At 42.8% G+C, this 21,329-nt stretch overlaps 1 long non-coding RNA gene across 10 annotated transcripts in view; it reads left to right on the plus strand.

The window, feature by feature from the left end:
• LOC132832234 (uncharacterized) overlaps positions 1-21,329 on the plus strand; it is a 222,418-nt gene that overhangs the window by 107,269 nt on the left and 93,820 nt on the right. For 9 of the 10 annotated variants that reach the window (XR_009646910.1, XR_009646912.1, XR_009646911.1 and 6 more), the window contains exon 3: positions 21,059-21,140. The exons of the other annotated variant lie outside the window; for it this stretch is intronic. This is a non-coding gene — a long non-coding RNA (uncharacterized LOC132832234). The remainder of the gene's footprint in view (positions 1-21,058; positions 21,141-21,329) is intronic. 10 annotated transcript variants of the gene reach the window in all.

Consider the following 21,329-nt stretch of genomic DNA (forward strand, 5'->3'; position numbering starts at 1 on the left):
GACTGACTGTATAACATGTTGGTTAGGCCACTGGGAGAGTATTATGTGCAGCTGTGGAATCCACATGACAGGAGGGATGTAATCACACTGGAGAGGTTGCAGAGGGGATTTGTGTAAAATTATGATGGTAGACAGGGAGAAAACGTTCCCCCCTGATGTAGCGATCAATGGCCAGAAGGCATGGATTGAAATTAAGGATCAGGAGGTTTAAAGGAGATGTGAGAAAAAACATTTACCTACAGGGAGGTGTGTATCGGGAACCCACTGCTTGGAAAGGTGATAGAAGCAGAAACCTTCATAACATATTAGAAGGTGTGACATTTGTGATGCCAAGCCATGCGAGCATATAGGCCAAATGCTGGAAAACGAGATTAGAATATTTAGATTGTTGTTTGGACGTGTACAGATATGGTAGGCTGAAAAGACTTTTTCTGTGCTGAAGATGTCTATGACCCAGTTGAACTTCGGCTCACAAGAAGAAAATAAAATTGCTTATCTTCTTGCTATTGGATCCTCTGAGGACCTTTCAGATTGGTCAACCATTTCTGGTAACCTAGAGAGCAGTGCTGAAGCCTGTGATAGGCTAAATAATTAACCAGGCAAAAGTGAGGACTGCAGATGCTGGAAACCAGAGTTTAGATTAGAGTGGTGCTGGAAAAGCACAGCAGGTCAGGCAGCATCCTAGGAGCAGGAAAATTGATGTTTCGGGCAAAAGTCCTTCATCAGGAATAGAGGCAGGGAGTCTCCAGGGTGGAGAGATAAATGAGAGGGGGGTGGGGGTGGGGAGAAGGTAGCAAAGAGTACAAAAGGTGAATGGGGGTGGGAATGGAGGTGATAGGTCAGAGGGGAGGATGGAGCTGATAGGTGGGAAGGGAGATTGGCAGGTAGGGCAGGTCATGGGGACAGTGCTAAGCTGGAAGGTTGGAACTGAGGTAAGGTGGGGGGAGGGGAAATGAGGAAACTGATGAAATCCACTTCACCAGTTCGCCAGAGGACTTCACCAGTTTCCTCATTTCCCCTCCCCCCACCTTACCTCAGTTCCAACCTTCCAGCTCAGCACTGTCCTCATGACCTGTCCTACCTGCCAATCTCCCTTCCCACCTATCCACTCCACCTTCCCCTCTGACCTATCACCCCCATCCCCACCCCCATTCATCTATTGTACTCTTTGCTACCTTCTCCCCACCCTCACTGCCCCCCCCCCCCCCCCCCATTGAAGCCTTCAAAAATCATTGCAAGTATGAGGGTTGACTTATCTACTTCATATAAAACATGAACTGTGGTTGTTGATGTGGTTGTCCCCTTTTTGAAATGTGTCAAGATTAGAGAGGTGCTGGAAACGCACAGCAGATCAGGCAGTATCTGAAAATCGATGTTTCAGGCAAAAGCCCTTCGTCAGCCCTTCCTGATGAAAGGCTTTTGCCCGAAACATTGATTTTCCTGCTTCTCGGATGCTGCCTGACCTGCTGTGCTTTTCCAGCATCACTCTATTCGAAATAATTCACCAGTGCTCGTCTGTCAGACTCAATGAGATAATTGGGATGCAGTTGGAGAGTTACCTCAGCAGTGGTGGTGGCAGAATGTTAGTCACCGTGTGACGTGCTTGTGCCATACTTAATCCTAAAAGGAGGAAATTCTACCCAGAGACATTAGTGGAAGTGCAATAAAAATTTACAAGGATGATAACAAGGATGAAATGTAATGTCTGTCAGGAAAGTTTGAAGAGGCTGACGTTATTTTCTTCAGCAAAGAGAAGATTGAGAAGTGATGATACAGAGGTCTTTAAAATAGCAAAGTATTCAATAAGTAAGCATGAGAAGATATAGATGAGTCAATATCTGAAGGTCTTAAAAATGCAGTAATGAATTGAATAAGCAACTCAGCAGAAACCTTTTATATAGAGAGTGCTTTAAATGGCAATGTGCTATGACAACGAATAGTTGAGGTGAAGAGAAGTTAGCTAAACACATATGGGTATAAGAATGAGACGGTTATATTGTTAAGGTTAGATGACGTAGGATGGGAAGAGGTTTGTGTGGAGTATAAACACTAGCATAAACCTGCTGGGCTGAATACGATTGTTAATTTTATTTAATGTTTGTTTTTTTGGTTGTGTGGGTATTGTTGGCAAAGCTGCATGTACTGTCTGCCCTACAATGGTGAGAATTGAACTCTTGCAGTCTTTATGGTGGTGCTGACACTACAATGGTATCAAGTATCAAATTCCAGAAATCTAAATTAACAAGAATGAAGGAACAGAATGTTGTGTGCTTCAGAAGAAATGATGTTCCCAGAATTCTGGTACTTTTTGTGGTAGGAAATGCAGGAAATGTCTTGCAATGAAACTGCAATCTCATGATCAACTTGCCTCTCTCATGCTCGCAGTCTGTGCATGCTAGACTCTTACCACGAGCTGCACAAAAACAAATTTCCTCATGTTACTATTGTTTGTTTTGCCAGTCATCTGAAATCGGTGTCCTCTGGTTCTCAATACTTCCATCAATGGAAACATGTAGGAAATGCAGCAGCCAAACTACACACAGTAAGCTTCCATAATCAGCAACATGACAATAGCCTGATCACCTGTTTTTCTGATGAAGTTTGAGGAATACGTGTTAACCAGGATAACTGGGAGAAAACTGCTGTACAGGTTCAAAATAGTCCATCTGAGAGAGGAAACAGGATCTTAGTTCAATGCTTCATTGTCCCGGCAGCAGCTCTAACAGTACTGCCTCGGAATGTAAGTCTACATTTTCTGATCAGGTCTCTGGAATGGCACAACCTTCTGACTCAGAAGGAAATGCTACAAACTGAGCCATGATTGATATTGTGGTTGATAAACTCCACAAAGGCTACTAACCCGTCACCAAGTTGCCCTTTATGTACACAAGAACCATCATTGACACTGGTTCAGCTTCCTCAGAGCCTCCTCTCAGAGTGAACAGGATGTCTGAATCTTCTGTTTACATCTGTTAGCCAGGGCTCCCTGATTGTGCTTTTAATCTGGTCCAATCAGGGAACTCATTCTATGAGGTCCACCTGGCTGACCTCATTGCAATCACACACACTGCTTGATCAAATATCCTTAGTGTGCTAGTGCAGTGTATCCTAATAATATGATGTACTGCAGCCACTTTGTAGTGAAGATGAGGTTTGCTGGGCATGTATTGTTTGAGAGAATTGTATTTAAGTCATCATTAACTTTTACAGACTGTGTCTGAATAGCTGTAAATCTGCTTGTAATGATCCAGACGCATTCAGAAGCAACAGAAGTACACCTACTTTCAGAAAATTCAATATATATTTGTGTCAAAATATGCTGTACTTACTGCATATTTGCACACTTCTGCTACTGCCCGTGCTATTAATGTGAATGTTGGAGAAAGAGTATTGAAAATACACATAAAACACAGATTGGAATGCCAATCCAAGTGTAGCATCGAGCAGCTGACAGCAGTTTCAGTTTCAACCTGTTGCTGTAGCTAACGGCCTTTAACTTGAATCCACACCATCCTGCCTAACAGCAACACTATTTAAAGACATCAAACCATTTTCAGCTTAGTTACTGATTGATGTTTACTGGTTATTTCTGGATTGTAGAAGCGTTTGCCAATGTATTACTTTTTAAATCGTCTGAAGTGGCGGATGCTGAAGGCGATGGCTCTAAGTTCAGCTTGTAAACCAGAAGAGTTTGGGACATGTGAAAGGAGTCTGATGTCAGAAGAAGGTTCAGCTTCGAACATATGGTCACCTTCAATGGCTTCAGTTCCACTGGCAATGACCTCAAGCACAGTCTCCTTCATGATGGCTAATGTATGTGTACCTTGCCTTTAAGAGTGTTCCCCTTTAAGAACTACACATTCTGTGTCTATAAATTATTGTAATTCCTCTGGTCATTAGTCTGCTTTAGGTTTATAACTTACACAAACTCAGATCAGTTAGTTTGCTGTAATTGTGTTTCTTAACTTATAACGTGTTCCACTGTTCGAAACAAATTAACCCATGGAATGAATTAGTCCCTGATGAATGATTGATTTTTTTGACCATTATCATTAACATGTCAATCAACATGGTCTCTCCAATGGAATTAAGGACATGCAGCCATATATCTCAGCTGCTGGTTAGGGCATTCTGCTGAAGTTCTATACCATGTTGTTCTGCAAGAGAGAAGAAAGTTTATCAGTGAGGGTGCTGTAATGTTGTTAGGGTGATTCGGAATGCTAGTTTGCCTATTAATGCATCTTTTGTGCTGTTCTCAAATTCTGCTACAAGTTCTGAGATGTGATAGTGAGGCTATGAATGTTAGGTATGAATTGTGATTGATGGAGTATGTTGAGGTTATGGCATACTGAAACTGGTGGAGAGTTGCTGGTTTATGGCATTTAGAAGATGCATTCACTGACCTTGATCATTTGTGTGAAGTCATTGAACTTCTTGCAGCTTTGTACCAAGTTCAGAGGTCTAAACATCTGGCTTTGACTCCCATATCTGTTCGGTTTCAATGCATTGCGAGAATTTGTCTGGAGAACCACCTCCCCTCTGCATCTAAATAATTTCTCTCCTCCTCTGTGACAGGGTTTCCAGTGCAATGCTGGATAATTAGAGGCTACTTTCTTCAATGATGTGCTATAATTCAGCATTCTTCTTGTTCAAACTCTCATCTTGCTCCAGCAAAAATGCACCTCTCCAATAGGAGTTGATGTTTGCCTTTAAGGATCATTGGCCAGCTTGTACCAGCCTCTCCAGTTTTGCTCGGGAATGTGGCCATGCAATAGAATACTCAGCCTGGCTTCATGATTCATGGGGTGGCACAGTCTCTCGGTGGTTAACACTGCTGCTTCACAGCACTAGGGACCTGAGTTCGATTCCTGCCTCTGTGACTGTCTGTGTGGAGTTTGCACACTCACCCCATGTCTGCATGGGTTTCCACCAGGTGCTCTGGTTTCCTCCCACAATCCAATGATGTGCAGGTTAGGTGAACTGGCCATGCTGAATTGCCCATCGTGTTCAGGGATGTGTAGGCTAAGTGCATGAGTCAGGGGTAAATGTAGCGGAATGGGTCTGGATGGGATACTCTTTGGAGGGTGGGTGTGGACTTGTTGGGCCAAAGGGCCTGTTTCCACACAGTAAGGATTCTAATTTAAGCAAGTTTATGTACTATCTGCATCAGCTGCACATCAATCCTTGTGCCATTTCTTATTGAGTTTTGTGGCAGAATGCTTTTCTCCTGGCCAGTATCTATAGCCAAGTCCCCATCAGCAGAAAGACAACTTCACAAACAAACTAATCTGAAAGTATTTTACCACACGGTTTATCTAAGGATGAGACTGTTGCTACACTTTAAGGGAGGATAGGCACTGGGTGCGAGGTAAACATTTGGAGCTAATGACGATAGTGTGTTGGGGGATAAAGCAGGGCAGTAGGTTTAGTTTTGGATTGGTCTTGCAAAAAGCCAGTGCAGGTTCATTGACCAAAGTGGCCTTCTTCTGTACTGTAACGTTGTGAGCTTCTCCAGAAGGAAGTATGTCCTATGAGATCAGGAGATCCACTTTTTGGTGAATACAAGAAATACAACACCGAACTGTTTGACTGACGCAGATGTGACACTATATTTTGGAATCAAAATTACAAATAATCATCAGTAACATTAAACAGAAGGAAGAGCAGCAAAACTGATGGATTACATTGAATGCATGAAGTCTCGTAAGCAGAACCCCGCTACAAACAATAAACATATAGAAATTTTAATAATCCTTCAAATTTGGCTCACATGAGGGCATTTAACCATAAAATTGAATATTGCTGTGACAGTTCCAGTGGTTTTGACTAATTTAACCATCCGATGAAAAGTGCAATTCAGTAGAGAATAGTGAAGCCCCAGGAAACATATATGCTCACTTCATTTGAAGTTTGTCCTGAGACAAAGAAAGATCAAAAGAGCTGGTTGCACAATCCGTCAAAATTTGCCAATCATAAGTAGTTTTCTAAGATACAGAAGGAATGGTCAAAGGACAGAAAATTACGAGTCTATATTAAAAGCTTTTGACGTCTGGATGATCTGAATAAATGTTAAGCAGTTCATGACAAGCTCATTTCTCTCTTTAAAAGAAGCAGATGAGTTGTAGCTAGTTCATCTCCAAGATTCAGCATTTATCATTATCATTATTATTTATTTATTCAATAGCAGCTGCTGGAAATTGAACAAATTCATCTTATTTGGATTGGATCTTGTACTGCACGCAGTCTTTGCAGTTTAGAAATATACGTTAGATTGTTAGAGTCACAGGGTCATAGAGCTTGGAAACAGACCCTTCCCTCAAAACCTGCGCCCACACCTCTTCCCTCAAAACCTGCGCCCACACCTCTTCCCTTAAAAACCCGCGCCCACACCTCTACCCTCACCTCTATCCAAGGCCCTAAAGGAGCCTTCCACATCCATCAAAGTTTTACCTGCACATCCACTAGTATCATTTATTGTATCTGTTGCTTCCGATGCGGTCTCCTCTACATTGGGGCGACTGGGTGCCTCCTAGCTGAGCGCTTTAGGGAACATCTCTGGGACACCCATACCAATGAACCACACCACCCCGTGGCCCAACATTTCAACTCCCCCTCCCACTCTGCCGAGGACATGGAGGCCCTGGGCCTCCTTCACTGCCGCTCCCTCACCACCAGACGCCTGAAGGAAGAACGCCTCATTTTTTGCCTCGGAATACTTCAACCCAGGGCATCAATGTGGACTTCAACAGTTTCCTCATTTCTCCTTCCCCCACCTCACCCTAGTTCCAAACTTCCAGCTCAGCACTGTCGCCATGACTTGTCCGGACTTGTCCTACCTGCCTATCTCCTTTTCCACCTATCAACTCCACCCTCTCCTCCCTAACCTATCACTTTCATCCCCTCCCCCACTCACCCATTGTACTCCATGCTACTTTCTCCCCACCCCCACCCTCCTCAAGCTTATCTCTCCACGCTTCAGGCTCTCTGCCTTTATTCCTGGTGAAGGGCTTTTGCCTGAAACGTCAATTTCGCTGCTCCTTGGATGCTGCCTGAACTGCTGTGCTCTTCCAGCACCAAAATCTGGTTTCCAGCATCTGCAGTCATTGTGTTTACCCCTTCGGTCCAACCCGTCCATGCCGACTAGATATCCCAACCCAATCTAGTCCCACCTGCCAGCACCTGGCCCATATCCCTCCAAACCCTTCCTACTCATATACCCATCCAAACAGTGGTTAGCACTGCTGCCTCACAGCACCAGAGACCCGGGTTCATTTCCTGCCTCAGGCAACTGTCTGTGTGCAGTTTGCGCATTCTCCCTGTGTCCACGTGGGTTTCCTCCGGGTGCTCCGGTTTCCTCCCACAGTCCAAAAGTGCGCAGGTCAGGTGGATTGGCTGTGCTAAGTTGCCCATAGTTTTAGGTGAAGGGGTACATGTAGGGGATGGGTCTGGATGGGTTGCTTTTTGGAGGGTCAGTGTGGACTTGTTGGGCTGAAGGGCCTGTTTCCACACTGTAAGTAATGTAATTTAGATATGAATGTTGCAATTGTACCAGCCTCCACCACATCCCCTGGCAGCTCATTCCATACACGAACCACCCTCTGTGTGAAAAAAGTTGTCCCTTAGGTCTCTTTAATATCTTTCCCCTCTCACCCTAAACCAATTCCCACTAGTTCTGGACTCCCCGACCCCAGGGAAAAGACTTTGTCTATTTATCCTATCCATGTCCCTCATAATTTTGTAAATCTCTATAAGGTCACCCCTCAGCCTCCGACGCTCCAGGGAAAACAGCCCCAGCCTATTCAGCCTCTTGTTATAGCTCAAATCCTCCAACCCTGGCAACATCCTTGTAAATCTTTTCTGAACCCTTTCAAGTTTCACAACATCTTTCTGATAGGAAGGAGTCCAGAATTGCATGCAATAATCCAACAGTGGCCTAAACAATGTCCTGTACAGCCACACCATGACCTCCCAACTCCTGTACTCAATACTCTGACCAATAAAGGAAAGCATACCAAACACCTTCTTCACTATCCTATCTACCTGCGACTCCACTTTCAAGGAGCTATGAACCTGGACTGTAAGGTCTCTTTGTTTAACAACACTCCCTAGGACCTTACCATTAAGTGTATAAATCCTGCTAAGATTTGCTTTCTCAAAATGCAACACCTCGCATTTATCTGAATTAAACTCCATCTGCCATTTCTCAGCCCACTGACCCATCTGGTCCAGATCCTGTTGTAATCTGAAGTAACTCTCTTCGCTGTCCACTACATCTCCAATTTTGGTGTCATCTGCAAACTTACTAATTGTACCTTTAATGCTCGCATCCAAATCATTTATGTAAATGACAAAAAGTAGAGGACCCAGCACCGATCCTTGTGGCACTCCACTGGTCACAGGCCTCCATTCTGAAAAACAACCCTCCACCACCACCCTCTGTCTCCTACCTTTGAGCCAGTTATGTATCCAAATGGCTAGTTCTCCCTGTATTCCATGAGATCTAACCTTGCTAAGTATATTATATAAGGTGGTATACCAAGCACTTTCATGTTCACAAGCCCCTAGATCTTTCTTAAAGAATTGTGATCCCTTCCCTCAGAGCATGTCTCCTGCTGATGTTAGAGAGGACATTATTTAAACATGGTGTTCAAGTGAAAGACTTCCAGTAAACCTAAAGCAGGTGTGGCACTTATCATATGCTATATGGCCTTGTAATCCAGACTCTGTATTATGGCTCTTATCGGAGTCCTTTGTTTTCTTCTTCCCCTCCACCTGCTCTAAGCAAAATATGGAAAGACAGAAAGCACACAGCATAAAGCAGATTGCTGAGCATTGTGAGCTAAACAAAAGAAATTGAAAAAACAATGCATTAATTCCCCATCTTCTCCAGGGTCCCATAATAGCTAATTAGATTTCAAGGAACTTGTTTGATAAAATAGCCTAATCACAGTTTGCTGAATCACAGTGAATTGACTGATAACTGCAGTGTAATGACCATTGGAGTAGGGGTTGAAAACAATTATTATGTACATGTATGTGGCCTGTGTTCGAGATGAAAGCAAATTTTAAGGACTAGATTGTTGAGGAAGTGACTGTTCCCTTGAAGTGAAAATCGTGGCAAACTTTACAGCTCTCAGTGTATTACATGACAATTTCCTGTGAAAAGTTTGCAAAGTTCATCTGTTGTCTTTATTCATGAACCATTGTGAAATATTGATGTGTCTGGCAAGAGGATTGAGGGACTTCACTCATCCAATGACTTCCTGCAGCCTGACAGCTGGTAGACTGTTTCTGTTTGGGAGAAAGGCTAGAGTACATTTCAGAAAGTAAGAATGGAGGTAGGGTGAGCAAGCATGTTTAGAGTCACAGAGATGTACAGCACGGAAACAGGCCTTAGGTTCAACTCATCCATGCCGATCAGATCTCCTAAATTAAACTGGTCCCATTTGCCAGCATTTAGCCCATATCCCTTCAAACCCTTTCTATTCATATACCCATCTAGGTGCCTTTTAAATGTTGTAATTGTACCATCCTCCACCACTTCCTCTGGCAGCGCATTCCATACACACACCACCCTCTGTGTGAAAAAGTTGCCCCTTGCATCTCTTTTAAATTATTTCCCTCTCACCCTAAACCTATGTCTTCTAGTTCTGGACTCCCCACCCCAGGGAAATGACCTTATCTATTTACCCTATGCATGTCCGTCATGATTTTATAAACCTCTATATGGTCATCTCTCAGCCTCCGATGCTCCAGGGAAAATAGTTCAGCCTATTTAGCCTCTCCCTCTAGCTCAAACCCTCCAACGCTGGCATCATCCCTGTAAATCTTCACTTAACCATTTCAAGTTTCACAGCATCTTTCCTATCGGAGGGAGACCAGAATTGCACACAGTATTCCAAAAGTGGCCTAGCCAATGTTCTGTACAGCTGCAACATGACCTCCCAACGCCTATACTCAATACTCTGATCAATAAAGGAAAGTGTATCAAACGCCTTCTTCACTATCCCCTGTTTACCTGCGACTCCACTTTCAAGGAGCTGTGAACCTGCACTCAATGTCTCTTTGTTCATCAACACTTCGAAACAGCGATTTTTCTGCTGCTCGGATGCTGCCTGGCCTGCTGTGCTTTTCCAGCATCACACTCTCAACTCAACTCTCCACAGGACATTACCTTTAAGTGTATAAGTCCTGCCCTGATTTGCCTTTCCAAAGTGAAACATCTCACATTTATCTAAATTAAACTCCATCTACCACTCCTCAACCCATTGGCCCATCTGATCAAGATCCCATTGTACCCTGAGATAACCTTCACTGTCCATTACATTGTCAATTTTGGTGTCATCTACTAAATATGCCTCCGATGTACACACCCAAGTCATTTTTATAAATGACAAAAAGTAGTGGACACAGCACCAATCCTTGTGGCACTCCACAGGTCACAGGCCTCCAGTCTGAAAAGCAACCCTTTACCACCACCCCTTGTCTTCTACGTTTGAGCCAGTTCTTTATCCAAATGGCTAGTTCTCCCTGTATTCCATTAGATCTAACCTTGCTAACCAGTGTATCATGAGGAACCTTGTCGAATGCCTTACTGAAGTCCATGTAGCTCATATCCACCGCTCTGCCCAATCCGCTTCATTAGTTCTTCAAAAAACTCAGTCAAGGTACTGCTGATGATGAAAAGGGAACAGTATGAATATGCTTGGTGTGAAAAGATGGGGAAATGTAAGTTCAAATGACAACCAATGCAAGACTCTGTTTGAGAAGTAACTTTGCTGTTATATGTTGGTATGACTCACATTGATCACAGCCTTTGAACTGCTGCTTCGGAGCCAGATGGCTGTGGGTTCAAGTGCCACTCCAGTGTCTGAAGCACAAAATCTGGACACAGAATGCAGAGCAATACTGAAGGTGTGTGGGACTGGCAGAGCAGCAATCAATGGGGTGCGATGTTTACCTTCTCAAGTGGCCATACAGATTTCATAGCACTATTTCACAGAAGGGAAGAGGAATTCTCCTGATGGTTGTGCCAACATTTATCAAGAACTAATAACAAAAAAAAAGTTTGCTCATTGATTTCATTGCTGTTTATATATGATATATATATGAACTTGTTATATGCTGCACTACTTTACAGCAATGATTGCACTTCAGAAATATTTCATTGGTTGTAAAGCGATTTGGGACATTCTGAGATCATGAAATGCGCTAAATAAATGTACGCTTCTCTTTCTTTCTTCAATTTCTGAGTTGTTCCAACAGTAACTGAAGAAAATTATTGGCATTGTCCAACCACATCAGCAATATAGGAGAATTAAATTGAATTCAAACACACTCAGGTCTCCCATTCAAGTTGTGTGACAGGTGTGGCTGGTGCTTTCTACTGTATGTATTCTGACTTACAACTTGATACCATCAAGGACAAAGCAGCCCATGTGCTTGACACCACATCTACAAACATTCACTCTCACCACCATTGATGTTTAGTAGTGGCAGTGTGTACCTTAGCTCAGCACCTTCCAAACCCAACTACTTCCATGTAGGACAAGGTTACTAGATACATGGGAACACCATCATCTGCAAGTTCTGCACCAAACCATTCTGACTTGGAAATATATAGAAGCTCCTCAAAATACGAATGACCCCGTTCATGTACAAATCGGTTTATGAACAGGATTGTATGTAAAATTTTGCTTCAACGTACGTACGAAATTCAAGGTGTGAACGAAGTACGAACGCAAAAAGCCCGTGTGCGACCACGTGGTTTCATTGTTTTGCTTTGCTACATGCTTATTGAATGCAAAAGCTCTCGGGCCCCATGTGATCTCATTCAGTTCGTCTTTGGCACGTGTGCTGTAAACAGCCGTGCAAGCATTCTTACACTGTCTGAACAATGGGAAAAATTGATTCAGTTCGCAAACTTTTCGATTCGCGAACCGGGTCCTGAAATGGATGAAGTACGCAAGTCGAGGCGCTACTGTATCACCGTTCCTTCAGTCACTTGGTCAAAATCCTGGAATTTCTTCCCTAATGGCATTGTGGGTCAAAATGCAGCACATGGACTGCTGTGGTTCAAAAAGGTCGTTCGCCACTTCTCCAGGGGAACAAGGAATGGGCAATAAATGCTTGGCTGGCCGCATCCCATGATTGAATATTAAAAAACTCCATCATCTGCAGTATTTCACTTTTATATAAACACTAATGGTGCCTCAAGCATTTAGAGCTGATGGAGACGCTTTGTTCTTGTAGTCAGAAACTTAAATGGCAAGCAATTATGAGTTAAATTTATTTCAGATACATATACATTAAAATAATGAAAGAGGTCCATTGGCAGCAGTCCACAGAAATGCAGCACGCCAATCATGTGGTATGCCAGCCTCGGCAGGCATGAACTTTGAATAAAGTGCACTGCGTTTGGCATGAGATTAAAGTTAAGTCAGTATTTCCTCTGAAAGTGCAGTAGCTTTTTTTTGTAGTCAGAGTTAAAAATGATACTTTGTTGATTACTGTTTAAACCAAAACAAATTCCTCTGCATTTTTCAAAATGGATAAGGGTCCACTAAATAAAAATCTCCTTCATATTTACTGTGCAATTAAACATAAAGAACATAGCTGTAAATAAATAAATGATCTTTCAAGTAAAATATGTTGAATTTCTTCTTTTTTAATGATCCTCTTACATTTCATACTACAGATTAAATAGAAATTCAGCAAAGTGCAGATATTGTCATTTGAAAAATAATTGCCATCTACTTTGAGTAGACCAAGTCTAAAATTCTCATTTACTTTTGCAAAAATGAACTTATCCCACAATGGTTACTCAACAGCTTTCAAAAAAGGAGCCTGTCAGGGGCGAGCATTCGTGCGAATCAAGATTTTACATTTCGATGCGGTTTCCAGAATCTAAAGAGTTCAATTCCAGGGCTCCTGATAAGCAAGGAAAAGCAGCAGCAGCCTGTACTCAGGCTAGTTAGCTTCAATTTTCTCCCTGAGATAAGTCCATAATGTGGGACTAAAGAATCGTTGACTTACTAGAGCTAATTTATGTCAGCACCAACAAATAGTTGCAGTGTAACTTGTGCATGTTATGTGTGCTTCACCTAGCTGTTTAGTAGATTTGAACTTTTGAGTGAAATATGATTTTAGTGGGTTGTTAAATACATTCTGCTTGACTTTTTTTCAATTCTACTAGCTAGTTGCCCGATTGTGTTGAGAGACCAGGTCCATTTGAGGGCAAAGACTTGTTGCCATGACACTGGGAGGCTGCTATTGCCAGTTGCAACATGGTGACTGTGACCCAGTGTGAAATTGGGTGGCCCAGAAACTGGTGCAGTAACAGCTAGAGTAGGCCCCAGGTGGGGAATGCAGCTCCTGGCATTCCTGCAGTGCCCACAGGGCCACTTCTGATCTGGACACCACCGGTCAATTCCTTGATATCTGTTGAGTGGCAGGTTGTTATAAGAATGGCACTTGGTAAGAGGGAGGTAGAAATGGGTGATAGGGATACCATAGCAGTGGGATAGATGCTTAATAAGATCAGTTTGTAATATCTGATGAGAAAACTTATTGCGTTGTGTGGCAAAAGACCTTCCAAGGGACTTACCATAACCCTCACTTAGCCAAAAGAATGTAAAAGACAGTGACCAATCTAGATGCCATTCATTGGTGTCTCTGGTCTTTCTGATAACTACTTGCTTGCTAATTTAAATCTTACACAATTTTCTGTGTAACCATTGATAGGGCACATGATTTACTGCTGTAGCCCCACTTTTGTTTTATGCAGTGTTGCACTGCATGTAGCAACTATAGAATTCAAGATGTCATGCAGTACTAACTCAGTTCATCCTGACTAGAGTGTACCACAGTGTTCCCATGGTGATGCTGCCGCCTTGGATAATTCCAGCAATTTCTTTCATTGATATTTTACCAATTTCTCAAGGAAGTTGAATTTAAATTGATTTTCTGTAATTTTTGTGGATACGTTGAATTCCAGAACGGTCCTACAAAGGACTGGTTACAAAGAAAAGGAGGAAGAATAAAAATACTTGCATTTGTATAATGCACTTCATAACCTCAGGGTGTCCCAACGTGTTTCACAATCAATGAAGCACTTGCGAATTATCATCACTTGTATAATATAGGAAGTGCTGTAGCCAAAGAGAACATTGCAAAGTCCCACAAATAACAATCTGATAAAGAGTGGGTGATCTATTTTAGTGATATGAAAACAAGAAGTGCTGGAGAAACTCAGCATGTATGGCAGCATCAGTATAGAGAGAAACAAAGTTAACATTTTCAAGCCCAATCTGACTCTTCTTTAGGACTGAAGAGGTGAAAAATATTATACTGGAGAAGAAGGATGAGGAAAATCAAGTAGATCACCAGGGAACATCAGAGATTGAAGGCCACAGATGTCACAGAACAATAAGCGGAGGTATTGGTATTGATTTTGGAGAAGGGGTTTAGGTCCAGAGTAGGTGCTAATCGTGGATGTTAATAGGAGAGTAGAGAGCTCTTCTGAAAGCAAAACCATGGAAATCAGACACTCCACAGTTGGTTGGAAGTTGGGTAGGGAGTGGGTTATGGTGAATGGGGGAGAAAGGCAGGGAACAGCAAAGGATAGAGTTCATGATCAAAAGTTGTTGAGTTCAATGTTAGGTTCAGAAGCTGTAAAGCAGCCAAATGGAACATGAGATATTGTTCCTTCAGATTTTGTTAAGCTTCACTGCTGCATACTTAGGACACAAATGTGAGCATGAGAGCTGATAGTGTATTTCAATGACAAATGACTAAAAGGCTGGGGTCGTGCTCGCTGACACAATGGAGGTGTTCTGCAAAACGGTCACCCAGTCTGTGTTTGACCTCCATAATGGAGAAGAGATCTCATTGTGAGCAGTGAATGCAGTAGACTAGGATGAAAGAACAATAAGTAAATCGTTGTTTCATCTGTTTTGAGCTTTTGGGGCCTTGGATAGTGAGGAGGGTGGAAGTGACAGGACAAGTGCTATACCTTCTGGGAAGGTGCCATGAGAGGGAGGGGTGAGGTTTTGGAGGTAATAAATGAACAAGGTATTACCCAGTGAATAATCTCTTTGGAATACTGACAGGGAAAAATGCGTTTGGTTGTGGCATCTTGCTGGAGTTTGCAGAAGTAGTGGAAATTGATCCTTTTGAGTATGGATGCTCATGGCATGGAAGGTGATGACCGGGGGAATCCTATCACTGCTCTGACAAAAAGGAGAGCACTGAGCGTAGAAGTGTGGGAAATTGGTCAGGCACATGTGAGAGCCTAAAATGTGTTGCTGGAAAAGCACAGCAGGTCAGGCAGCATCCAAAGAGCTGGAGAATCGACGTTTCAGGCATGAGCCCTTCTTCAGGCTCATGCCCGAAACGTCGATTCTCCTACTCCTTGGATGCTGCCGGACTTGCTGCGTTTTTCCAGCAACACATTTTCAGCTCTGATCTCCAGCATCTGCAGTCCTCACTTTCTCCAGGCACGTGTGAGAGCCCTGTTCACCACAATGGGTGCAAAAATACTTGGTTGAAGGAGAAAAAAAGGCATAAATGAAACACTTCTGTCAAAGTTGACAGAATCAAAACAGATTGAACAGAAACAGAGAAACTGGGAGAAGAGAATGGAGTTCATAGAGAAAGCAGTGTCTGAAGAAGTGTAGATGAGGTAGCTATGTCTGTTAGAGAATTTGTAATGAATATTAATAGACAAGCTATCTCTAGAAAGGAAACAGTGAAAAGGTGAAGAATGGGGCAGAGGGCTAAGGGAGGAGGCCAAGTGAACAGGTAGCATTTGGTAAAAGGATCTGTGGAGTAACACAACACCTCTGCTAAATGATGTAGGAATTGAGGTAGACGTGGCAGTAGAAGGTTCTGGATTAGTGGTGCTGGAAGAGCACAGCAGTTCAGGCAGCATCCGAGGTGCAGTAAAATCATTGTTTCGGGCAAAAGCCCTTCATCAGGAATAAAGGCAGAGAGCCTGCAGCATGGAGAGATAAGTGAGAGGAGGGTAGGGGTGGGGAGAAAGTAGCATAGAGTACAATAAGTAAGTGGGGGAGGGGATGAAGGTGATAGGTCAGGGAGGAGGGTGGAGTGGATAGGTGGAAAAGAAGATACTGGATCAGTGGTGCTGGAAGAGCACAGCAGTTCAGGCTGCATCCAAAGTGCAGCGAAATCGACGTTTCGGGCAAAAGCCCTTCATCAGGAATAGTCACCGGGACAGTGCTGAGCTGGAAGTTTGGAACTAGGATGAGGTGGGGGAAGGGGAAATGAGGAAACTTTTGAAGTCCACATTGATGCCCTGGGGTTGAAGTGTTCCGAGGAGCAAGATGAGGCGTTCTTCCTCCAGGCGTCAGGTGGTGAGGGAGTGACAGTGAAGGAGGCCCTGGACCTCCATGTCCTCAGCAGAGTGGGAGGGGGAGTTGAAATGTTGGGCCACAGGGAGGTGTGGTTGATTGGTGCAGGTGTCCCGGAGATGTTCCCTAAAGCGCTCAGCTAGGAGGCGTCCAGTCTCTCCAATGTAGAGGAGACCGCATCGGGAGCAATGGATACAATAAATGACATTAGTGGATGTGCAGGTAAAACTTTGATGGATGAAGAAGGCTCCTTTAGGCCTTAGATGAAGAAGAGTCCAATGTTGTGTTGTCCCTGAAATTCATTGAGGGAGAGGTGTAACAGGATAAAACCGAGCCCTTTGCTGAGCACAATTCATTCATTGTGCAAGGTCAGAGGGTATAGTGAATGAGAGGTGGAGTTGGATATAGGGATTAGCTCAGAGAGAAGTGCCAGGCAGAAAGATACCCAGAGGCATGCCAACATTCATCACTTGTTGGAACTTGTGTCCATTAAAACCTGCAAGGAAGAGAAAAGGGTTCTTGTTAAGTTTTCTTGATGAGCCAAGAAGGAGAAGGAACTGGGGACCAAAAGAACATTGTATAAGGATAAGTTGATGCTGATATAGAGACAGTGAGAGAGAGAGAGAGAGAGAGAGGGGGGGGGCGGGGGTGTGGTGGTGGGGAACATATAACGACTTGATCAGGTGCACCCTAGAACACTAGAAGCTAGGGAAGTGATTTCTGGGGCACCTGTTGAGATATTCATATCAACAGCCACAGGTGAGGTGATGGAAGATTGGAGGTTGGCTAATGTGGTACCACTATTTAAGAAAGGTGGTAAGGAAAAGCCAGTGGACTGCACAGGAGTGATTCTGACATCAGTGGTGCGCCAATGTTGGAGGGGATTCTGAGGTTTAGGATTTACATGTATTTGGAAAGGCAAGGACTGATTAGGAAAAATCAATATGGCTTTGTGCGTGGGAAATCATGTCTCAGTAACTTAAGGCAGAGCAGTGGACATGATCTATATGGACTTCAGTAAAGCATTCAACAAGATTTCACACGGTAGACTGGTTAGTAATGTTAGATCACATGGAATACAGAGAGAACTAGCCATTTGGGTACAGAACTGGCTTGAAAGTAGGAAACAGAGGGTGATGGTGGAGTGTTGCTTTTCAGACTGGAGGCCTGTGACCCAGTGGTGTGCCACAATGATTGGTGCTGGGTCCATTGTTTTTTGTCATTTATTTAAATTATTTGGATGTGAACATAGGAGATATGGTTAGTAAGTTTGCAGATAACACCAAAATTGGAGGTGTAGTGGAGAGTGAAGAAGGTTACCTGAGAGTGCAACGGGATCTTGATCAGATGAGCCGATGGGTTGAGGAATGACAGATGGTGTTTAATTTAGGTAAATGTGAGGTGCTGCATTTTGGAAAAGCAAATTAGAGCAGGACTCGTACACTTAATGGTAAGGTTGGAGAGAGTGTTGCTAAACAAAGAGACCTTGGAGTGCAGGTTCATAGCTCCTTGAAAGTGGAGTCACAGGTAGATAGAATAGTGAAGAAATTGTTTGGTTTATTGGTCAGAGCATTGAGTATAGGAGTTGGGAGGTCATGTTGCAGCTGTACAGGATATTGGTTAGGCCACTTTTGGAATACTGCATTCAATTCTGGTTCCCCTCTAATAGAAGGATGTTGTGAAACTTGAAAGGATTCAGAAAATATTTATAAGGATATTGTCAGGGTTGAAGAGTTTGAGCTGTAGGGAAAGGTGGATTAGGCTGGGGCTATTTTCCCTGGAGTGTCAAAGGCTGAGGGGTGACCTTATAGAAGTTTATAAAATTATGAGGGGCATGGATAGGATAAATAGACAAGGTCTTTTCCCCAGGCTATTTGAATCCAAAACTAGAGGGCATAGTTTTAAGGTGTGAGTGGAATAATTTAAAATGGATCTAACAGGCAACTTTTTCACACAGAGGGTGGTGCATGTATAGAATAATCTGCCAGAGGAAGTGATGGAGGCTAGTACAATTACATAATTTTTAAAGGCATCTGAATAGGTATATTAATAGGAAGGGTTTACAGGGATATAGGTCAAGTGCTGGCAGATGGGAATAGATTAATTTAGGTTATCTAGCGGGCATGGGCGAGTTGGACTGAAGGTCTGTTCCGTGCTCTACATCTCTGTGACTCATTGTGTCTGTGCACGGCACTGAGTTCAGATCTCAGGAAAAACTCCATCTTTGATTTAATTATGTAGTCTCCTTTCAAAAGACTAATTTAAAATGATTGATCTACTTGACATTTCTCTTTGACAGTCTGGATTGTGGATTAGTGGGAAGACTTTGTATGGTGATGGCACAAAATGCCTTTCCTCCCACTGATGACCCAAGCTCAATCATTGGGGCTGTTGCTGCACATTGGTGTTGAAGTTTGACGAGAGCTGATAGCTATCTGAGGAACTTTGTCTGTCTTGGAGATACTTGTTATCCTCATGGACCCGAGACATAATGATAGAAAATCTATTGGAGTTAATGTAATGTCAGTTGGAGTCAGGGCCAGTCACTGTATAGGGAGGTGTGGCTATGAAAGTGATTTGTTTTAGTGATGGTGGACGAGAGAACTAGCAGTCAATATACTGGCTGAACTCTCCTTTTCATCTTCAAAATAGTGGCCTGAGATCTTTCACTTCCACTTGGGAGGGCAGTTAAGGCCCCAGTCTAGCATCTCTTCTGAAAAGCCCCTGACAGTACAACACTCTCTAAGTACTAACCTTGATCATCAGCTTAGAGTCCTTACTCACTGAGGGGCTTGAGGGCGAAGGAATGATTTTCACTGTTTCCTATTGATATATGCAACAAGCACTTGCAGTGGATAGCAGAAGTTGAAATCTTTCCCCTTACACATAGTGTTTCTCTGCCCAGTGAACACATTCATACTCCAGACTAACAATAGAGAGATTTGTATAAGATTGCTTTGTATAGACTGTTTGTAATTTGTCAATTTGTATCACAAGGGCCCTGGCCAATTTGGCTCAAATTCTAGAGATGGGAAGAAGCCAGTGTCTGAAACTACCTACAACTGTCAACTTGTGAACTGTATCAACTTTCATTATGGAAGCTCACTGTTCAACCCTTTGCCCATTGTATCATTTCTTCTGTAATTCATTAAACCAGGTTACGCTGTCTCATTTGAGCTTCTCGTCTGTGCATATTCCTCCCTGCCTCCCCTATGCAGTTATAACTTTGGGTTTTAGGCTTTGCTCAATATGATGGCATTGGCATCTGAAAATGAGACCCTGTTGTGGATCTGTGGGGATTTCAGGTTGCGATCTTGGTTTTAACATCGTGTACAAATTCCAGTGCATTAATTCCTGTATGTCTACAGCACATGTTGCAAAACTGCACATTCTCAGTCCACTGTTCACTGTCCATCATAATCCAATAGGCTATGGCCTGTAATTTTGCCATCGGAATATTCCTGATCTTTTATCCTAAATTTGACACAAGATTTCAGGACAAACCTCTGTTATCAAACATATGTATTGATATTTCCTCAGTTGTAGATTTGGAGCCTTTTTTTTGTCTATGTTTGCCTCAATTTTCCAAACAGACCAGTTAAAATCTTCAGTAAGATTAACAGTGTTGATATCCCCAATCTTCATCTTGGAGTAATTCAGAGGCAGGCTTCCTGTTGGCTCAGAAAGGGTCAGTTCTATTCTAACTTCAGCTAAACTGCAGTGTGTAGCAGCAACCCAAATGATTGAATTTGGGTCATCAGTGGGATTAAAGGCATGCTGTGCCATCACCATGGAAGGGTCAGTCTTCCCACTAATCCACAATCCAGATTGTCAAAGAGAAAAGTCAATGAGGTCAATCCTTTTCAGGGATAACCATATTAGTCTTTTGAAGAGAGGCTGCATAATTAAATCAAAGATGGAGGTTTTTCAATTGTAGTGTCCAGCATTATTCACATATTTCTGTCATTAATAGTCATACACCTTTTGGATGAAGACTATTTGAAATCACAGACTGATAAATTTTAATTTTAAGGCACTATATATGATACGATTACCTGGTTGTGTAGCAAAATTATATTTCAGCTGACAATTTAACATTCTAGTCTGTAATCAATTGACCATTTGTCATTTGGTTGATAGTGGAGGAAAAAGATTGATGGAATCTGCGAGTTAATCAAAAAAATTCAGTCTGCTGCAGGCCAGAACAGTTTATTCATGGTTATGATCTCATGGCGTTGTGCCATCTCAGTCTAAATAACCAACTGGTGCCAACATTTGCAGAATGGTGCCTTTTCATCTGAACTAAATTGCTTTTATTTCCTTTTTGTAAATGAATTGCACTTGTGTGATTATCGTTGCAACATCTTCATGGCATCTTTGGAGAGGAAGGCTCACTATCATTATCTGGATTGAGTGAGGCAGCCTTGCTTCAGTTGCTGGCTCTAGGCAGGTCACTTATTTTTCCTCATGATCATTCAAACATGTTGTATAAACACAGGCTTCAGGTGCTGTGTATAACACAGTGGCCAGATACCAGTTAGCATGTCGTGAGTTTGCAAAGAGCTGTGCATGGTGAAACCAAATAGATACCAAATAGATAGAATCTGGCCTGTTCTCTGTGAAGCAGCTTGGACTATTTTTTGACATCAAAGCCTCTGTGACAATGTAGCTGTTGTTCTTATTTGCAGCTTGCCCTCTCTAAATTTGCACCAACGTGAAACCAACTCTAGAGAAGCAACAAAGTACCGTACAGAATCTCCCAGTTTAACTGTAAGTACTGATGTAAAAAATTGAGTCTCATCTGACTATTACAATCTACATGAACAGAATATAAGGGTGGAGGGAGCATTTCCCATTCTCTACAGACATGAATTCATTTTCATCTTCCATTTCAAATCTGTTCCTGACTTACCCCTTCCCGTCTTTTTAATCTCCTCCAACTCTCCAATTCCTGAGGCA

The sequence above is a fragment of the Hemiscyllium ocellatum genome, chromosome 34, assembly GCF_020745735.1.
Source record: "Hemiscyllium ocellatum isolate sHemOce1 chromosome 34, sHemOce1.pat.X.cur, whole genome shotgun sequence".
Taxonomy (NCBI): Eukaryota; Metazoa; Chordata; class Chondrichthyes; order Orectolobiformes; family Hemiscylliidae; genus Hemiscyllium; species Hemiscyllium ocellatum.